Below are 7527 nucleotides of genomic sequence, written 5' to 3'. Positions count from 1 at the left end.
TAAAGAGTGGGGCAGTAGTGGTGATGGGTGGGGAGGAGGGGGGCGGTTGGACCTCCTGGAAGTTCAACCATCCAAGGGAAAAGGAATTCTCCTTTTCACAAGTCCACAAAGTATATTCCCGTATCAATTTCTTTGTAGCAGGTAAATCCCTGCTTCCAGAGGTGGTAGGGGCGGAATGCTCCACAAGTTGTAATCTCTGACCCTGCACCACACTACGTAGATGTGAAGACGGAGACTGGCTGGGCCCAACGCCACTCTTGGAGACTGGAAACAGTCCCCTTTGCCGACAAGGCGTTCTGCGAAAAAATGTTACAAGTCATCGACGGATATGTAAACTGCAACCAAAATGGGGAGGTCTCACCCTCCACATTCGCAAAGGCACTGAAGGTAGTGATGAGGGCCAAATAATAGTACATAGGGCCCTTAGGAACAAGAAGGAGAGGGCGGCAATTCAACTCTATATTGGATGTGGAACATCGGGAATCCACGGCCCTGACTGTGGAACTACTGGGGCAGAGGAAAAAGCTACAAATGGAATTTGACATGCTCTCCACCAGGAAAGCAGTGATCCAGCTCCGCCAGACACAGGGAACCTTTTATGAACATGAAATCAAGGCCAGCTGCCTGATGGCTCACCAGCTAAGAAAGCAGGCAGCCACGAGGGAGATAGCGCAGGTGAGGGACAGGAACGAGAAACTAGCCATGGCGCAAGACATAATCAACAAGGCCTTTGCGACTTTCTACCAAGAGCTGTACACCTCCGAGCCCCTGAAGGGGGCCTCAAAGATGAAGTGGTTTCTCGATGGGCTGGGCATACGCGCGGTGAGGGAGGAAAAGAGGCGGGGACAGGAAGCAACACTATAACTGGAGGAAGTCATGAAGAGCATCAACGGTGGACTTCGATAAAGATTTGCAGCAGCATTGGCCCCGCAACAGCGGGGTATGTTCAATGATTCACTGTCAAGGGTGGGCAGGTCTGCCACCCACACTGGCACAGGCCTCAATATCGCTGATCCAGAAAAAAGACAAAGACCCGATGGAGTGCGGATCATACAGGCCCATTTCACTCCGAAACACTGACAAAGTCCTGGCGAAGGCCCTGGCGAGGCGGCTGGAGGGTTGTGTGCTGGAGGTATTTGCGGAGGTTCAGACGGGCTTTGCCAAGGACAGACAGTGAACGGCGAACATCAGACGCCTGCTTGACGTGATTATAACTACACCAGAAGTGATCATCCCCCGAGATGCAGGGAAGGACTTTGGCAAAGTCAAATGGAGGTGCCTTACGGAGGTTCTGGAATGGTTTGGGTTTGGGCCAGGGTTCACCTCGTAGGTGAAACTATTGTACAACGCTCCCATAGCGAGGGCATGGACAAACACCACCAGCTCTGAATATTTCTGGCAGCACAGAGGCACGAGGTAGGGATGCCCATTGCCCCTGCTGTTATTTGCCCTGGCATTCAAGCCACTGGCTATTGCCCTGAGAGCAGTGAAGGAGTGGAGAGGCATTCAGAGGGGAGATAGGGAGCACAGACTCTCAATCTTTGCATAAGACCATCTCCCCTATATCTCAAACACCCCAGCCAGTATGGGTGGAATCATGAACTCCTTTTTTAAAAAACATTTTATTGAAAGCATTTTTAATATATACATATTCACAAAAATACAAAGCCTACACCGGCAACAGACAACAAAACATAATCCCTCCAAACATCTGCCATCACTCACCCCCACTGTCGCTCTGGTACCCACCTTCCTTTTCCAATCTATTCCCCCCCCCCCCCCCCCCCCCCCCCCCCCCCCCCCCCCCCCCCCCCCCCCACCCCGCCTAAAACAAAATGTAAACTCCCACCCCCCACCCCTGTTGACACTCAATACTCCTTAAAGAAGTGGATAAAGTTGATGGGCCAAATGGCCTCAGTCTGCACTGCAGGAATTCTATGAACAGCTTCCACCTCAAGGTGAGACCCTCCTCCACCCCACAAATGGCAAACGTAACTTTTTCCAAATGCAGGGAACTCTGCTAAATCAGCCACCTAAACCATTGCCTTTGGTGGCTCCAAAACCCGCCAACTCAACAAAGTCCATCTGCGGGCTATCAGGGAGGCAAAGGCCAAAACATTGGCCTTTCTCCCCACCTGAACTTGCAGATCCTCCGACACTCCAAATATTGCCACCTCTAAATTCGGAGCCAACCCTACCCCCAGAATCGTTGACATTATTTCCAAAAATCCCTTCCAAAGCTCCCTCAACCTCTGACATGCCCGAAACATGTGCACATGGTCTGCTGCCCCCCCCCCCCTCCCCACACAGCGCCCTCACCTACCCTCCACCCCTAAAAAGAACAAACTTATCCTGGACACCATCATGTGAGCTCTATGCACCACCTTAAATTGGATGAGATGTAACCTCGCACACGACAAGGACGCATTCACCCTCCCAAGACTTCCCTCCATACTCCGGCCTCCAACCACCACCCCCCAACTCCTCCTCCCACTTGTGCCTAGCGTCCTCCATGGGAGCACACTACCTCTTCATCAGCTCCCCATACATGTCCGCAGCCCTAACCTCCCTCCAGTCCCCTCCCGAGCACGGCCATGGTGCTCACTCCCCTCTCCGCCCCCTACAAGCCACAAACGAAGATTTAGCGCCATGTTCACGATGGCAGTGACCACGTGTGGCTGCCGCCGTCGTGAACCGGTTGGGAACGTCAGGCCGCTCGGCGAAAAACGGCGAGCGGCGATTCATCCGAGTTGGGGGTGGGAGAATCGCAGGGGGTGCCAGGGCGGCGTGTCGTGAGTCGCCCGGCCCTCCCGCGATTCTCCCACCCGGCGTTGGGAGTGGAGAATTGCGCCCGTGGAGTACCGAACCGGTGAGAATGGAAGGGGGCACTAGCAACAGTGCCTTCAAGCTGGCCCCCCTACACGAGGCTGTCTCCTCTATCCGCCCCCAAACCGAACTCTCCCCCACCGCCCATTTCCTAGCTAGTGTGATGTTTGCTACCCAGTAATAATTCAACAAGCTCGGCAATGCCAAGTACCCCGCGCACCTCCCCCGACCCCCCGGCCCCTCACCACCGCCAATCCCCTTCCAAGAACACCCCCCTCACCCTTGAAGCCTTCCCCGCCCACACAGTCCTCAAAATCAACCCATTCACCTTCCTAAAAATGGATTCAGATATAAAAATCTGGAGGGTCTGAAATACGACAAAACTCAGCACCGTTATCTTCAACGGCTGCATGCGCCCCACCAAAGACATTGACAGCACGTCCCACCTCTTGAAGTCCGGCTTCATTTCCTCCACCAGTCGCGCAAAGTTCAGCTTTTGTAGCTGAGCCCAACTCCATGCCATCTGTATCCCAAGATAGCGAAAGCTTGTCCCTGTCATGATATACAGACATACACATAAGGATATACAGGCACAGTAAGAAATCTTACAACACCAGGCTAAAGTCCAACAGGTTTGTTTCAAACACGAGCTTTCGAAACACTGCTCCTTCCTCAGGTGAATGAGCAGTGCTCCGAAAGCTCGTGTTTGAAACAAACCTGTTGGACTCTAACCTGGTGTTGTAAGACTCCTTACTGTGCTTACCCCAGTCCAACACCGTCATCTCCACATCAAAGATATACAGGCAGGCATAGACAAGTAGCTAATGGACACAGAGAACAGGACATGACCAATAAGCAGGCAGGACACTCAGGGGTGGGATCTGACTATAAAAGACATGAGGCACTCACACTCCGCCTCTTTCCACTGATGAACATCTAGAGAGTCTGTCAAGGGTGTTGTTACAATCTCACACCCCCACCACGTGGCTAAGAGCTAGTCTGGTTCAATCAGACAGAGTAACCACATTTAAATTAGCAGAGAGTCGAACTCACAGAGAACTGTGCTAACTGTGCTATTAGTTCAATAAACCTGATTGAACTAAGTTCAAGGTCTGGAGTATCTTTTTGATCTAAGCTGCATCCTGTTGCAGCCAGTGTTATACCAGTGTACCAGGAGACTACTAATTTAAGGTGGCTTACCTCAGTCCGTTCCGTGACAACCAGCAAATGTATCCCGGCACCATGGAGAAGATTCAGGCTCCTCACCAGCTCAGGACCTGCGGCAATCACAGTGCCAACTGGCGGACATTCAAGCAAAGGTTTCTGCTGTACATCGAAGACGGAAACCTCGAGGGTGCGTCTGATGTAAGAAAGATCGCGCTTTTCCTCTCAACAGCGGGTGATCAAGCCATCGAACTCTTCAACTCGTTTAACTTCTGAGTCACAGGTGCAGCTGTGTGCTAGCACCCTCCCGGCATCTGATGAGAAGGTGATTCGTATCCGTGAGGAGACAGCCAAAGACCCCCTCTTGCAGCATGTTATGCAACACTTAGCCAATGGCTGGTAAAAGGGGCAGTGCCCTCAGTTTTTCAATGTAAAGGACGACCTGACGGTGGTTGACGGTATCATAGAACATAGAACGATACAGCGCAGTACAGGCCCTTCGGCCCTCGATGTTGCACCGACATGGAAAAAACTAAAGGCCATCTAACCTACACTATGCCCTTATCATCCATATGCTTATCCAATAAACTTTTAAATGCCCTCAATGTTGGCGAGTTCACTACTGTTGCAGGTATGGCATTCCACGGCCTCACCACTCTTTGCGTAAAAAACCCACCTCTGACCTCTGTCCTATATCTATTACCCCTCAATTTAAGGCTATGTCCCCTCGTGCTAGCCACCTCCATCCGCGGGAGAAGGCTCTCGCTGTCCACCCTATCTAACCCTCTTATCATTTTGTATGCCTCTATTAAGTCACCTCTTAACCTTCTTCTCTCTAACGAAAACAACCTCAAGTCCATCAGCCTTTCCTCATAAGATTTTCCCTCCATACCAGGCAACATCCTGGTAAATCTCCTCTGCACCCGTTCCAAGGCTTCCACGTCCTTCCTATAATGAGGCGACCAGAACTGTACGCAATACTCCAAATGCGGCCGTACTAGAGTTTTGTACAACTGCAACATGACTTCATGGCTCCGGAACTCAATCCCTCTACCAAAAAGGCCAACACACCATAGGCCTTCCCTATCAACCTGGGTGGCAACTTTCAGGGATCTATGTACATGGACACCGAGATCCCTCTGCTCATCCACACTACCAAGAATTTTACCATTAGCCAAATATTCCGCATTCCTGTTATTCTTTCCAAAGTGAATCACCTCACACTTCTCCACATTAAACTCCATTTGCCACCTCTCAGCCCAGCTCTGCAGCTTATCTATGTCACTCTGTAACCTGCAACATCCTTCCGCACTGTCTACAACTGTATCCTCCTCAAACTGGACCAGATTGAAATTCCACACAGTCTCCAGAGCTTGGTGCTCTGACAAATCCATGAGGGCCACCTGGGTGTGGAAAAGTGCAGACACAGAGCTAGGCAGGCTGTCTACTGGCCCGGGATCAGCCAGGACATTGCGAACATGGTCCTTAACTGTGCAACCTGTCAACGTTTCCAGCCAGTGCAGAGTAAGGAGACACTTCAGCAGCATGAAATCAAAACCTCTCATTGTCCAAGGTTGGCATTTGCTATGTTCTGTGTTCTCGCATTAGACGGCTGTTTTCACATATACATATGTTCACATCCACTGCATGTATATATGTTAATATTGGCCTATTCTTGTAAATAAATTAACATTTGTCATCCAAACATAAAAAAGAGGGGAGATGTCATGATATACAGACACACACATAATGGTATACAGGCAGGCACAGACATGCAGCTAATGGACACAGAGAACAGGACATGACCAATAAGCAGGCAGGACACTCAGGGGTGGGATCTGACTAGAAAAGACACGAGGCACTCACACTCCGCCTCTTTCCACTGATGAACAACTAGAGAGTCTGTCAAAGGTGTTGTTACAATCTCACACCCCCACCACGTGGCTCAGAGCTCGTCTGGTTCAATCAGATAGAGTAACCTCATTTAAATTAGCAGAGAGTCTAACTCGCAGAGAACTGTGCTAACTGTGCTATTAGTTCAATAAACCTGATTGAACTAACTTCAAAGTCTGGAGTATCTTTTTGATCTAAGCTGCATCCTGTTGCAGCCAGTGTTATACCAGCGTACCTAACACGACAGTCCCCACCACCCGAAAAAACAATTGCCTGACCTGCCTTCGTGCATTAATTGGGAACACCTTGCTTTTCCCCATATTCAGCTTCGAAACCGGCCAAACTCACCCAGATTCCCATTGATCCTATTGAAGGTCCCAACCGAGTCTGAAATGTACAACAGGAGGTCACCTGCATAGAAAGAAATTCTGTGCTGTACTCCCCCTCCCTTTGCTCAATCCCACTCCACCCCCTTGACCCCCTAAGCACCATTGCCAACGGTTCTATCAGTAGGGTAAAGAGCAGCAGGAAGAGTGGGCACCCCTCCTCGTCCCCCGTGTCGCCCAAAGTAATCTGAACTAACTTCCTTTATCCGAACACTAGCCTTAGGCTCCTTGTACAGCAGCTGAACCCAATCCACAAACCCCTGCCCAAACCTGAACCGACTTAACACCTCAAACAGTTACTCCATTTAGCCCGATCGAGTGCCTTCTCCGCGTCCATTGCCACTACCACGTCCACTTATTGCCCTTCTGAGGGCATCTTAATAACATTAAGCAACCTCCATACATTTGCCGACATATGCCGCCCCTTCACAAACCCCGTCTGGTCTTCACCTTCCCCCCTGGTAGGCAATCCTCTATGCATGATGCCAGCACGTTTGTCAACAACTTTGCCTCCACATTCAACAGCAAAATTGAACGGTATGATCCACACTGCTCTGGGTCTTGCTTTAAAATGAGCGATATAATCGACACCATGTAATCCATCACTTCCCTCAGTCCAATTGGTGGCCCCAATCACTGCATCCTTGCCTCCTCACACACTCCACATCCATGTTCATTGAATAAAACTATCCGCCCGTTGTGTAAACCCATTTTTCCCGCTCTAACATCTCCAAAGGACAGTGTCTTCACACACCTCACAGTCCATGATCTCTCACTCACCTCCTCCTGCGAGTCAAAATAAAACTCTCGATTCTGGTGCGTGACCCACAGACGAGCAGGATACAACAGCCCAATCTTGCCCCCTCCCTTGTAGGGGGCAGCCTTGGAGCCTATCCAGCCTTGATCCGATTATAACCGCCAGCTGCTTGGCAAACTCTGCACCCAGGTCCTGGTGGATCCTCAGCATGTTTTCTTCCCAGGTGCAGTTTTTTGTTTGCTTCACCCACTTCAATATCTTCTTGTCAAGAAAATGATGGGGCCTCACCACCATCACCCTCGGTGGCTCCCCCCCTTCGGCCTCCTCCTCAGTGCCCTGTGAGTTCGATCCACCTCGGGGGGACGGTCAAAGACCCCCTCCCCCACCAACTCCTCCACATATTCGTTACATACTCTCCGACCTGCGTTCCCTCAATCCCCTCAGGCAGCTGGAGGTTCTACCTCCTGGAATGGTGTTGAGATGCTCCATTTTGTCCCTCAG

Source organism: Scyliorhinus canicula, chromosome 1 (genome assembly GCF_902713615.1).
Source record: "Scyliorhinus canicula chromosome 1, sScyCan1.1, whole genome shotgun sequence".
NCBI lineage: Eukaryota > Metazoa > Chordata > Chondrichthyes > Carcharhiniformes > Scyliorhinidae > Scyliorhinus > Scyliorhinus canicula.
This window is presented reverse-complemented; position numbering follows the sequence as displayed.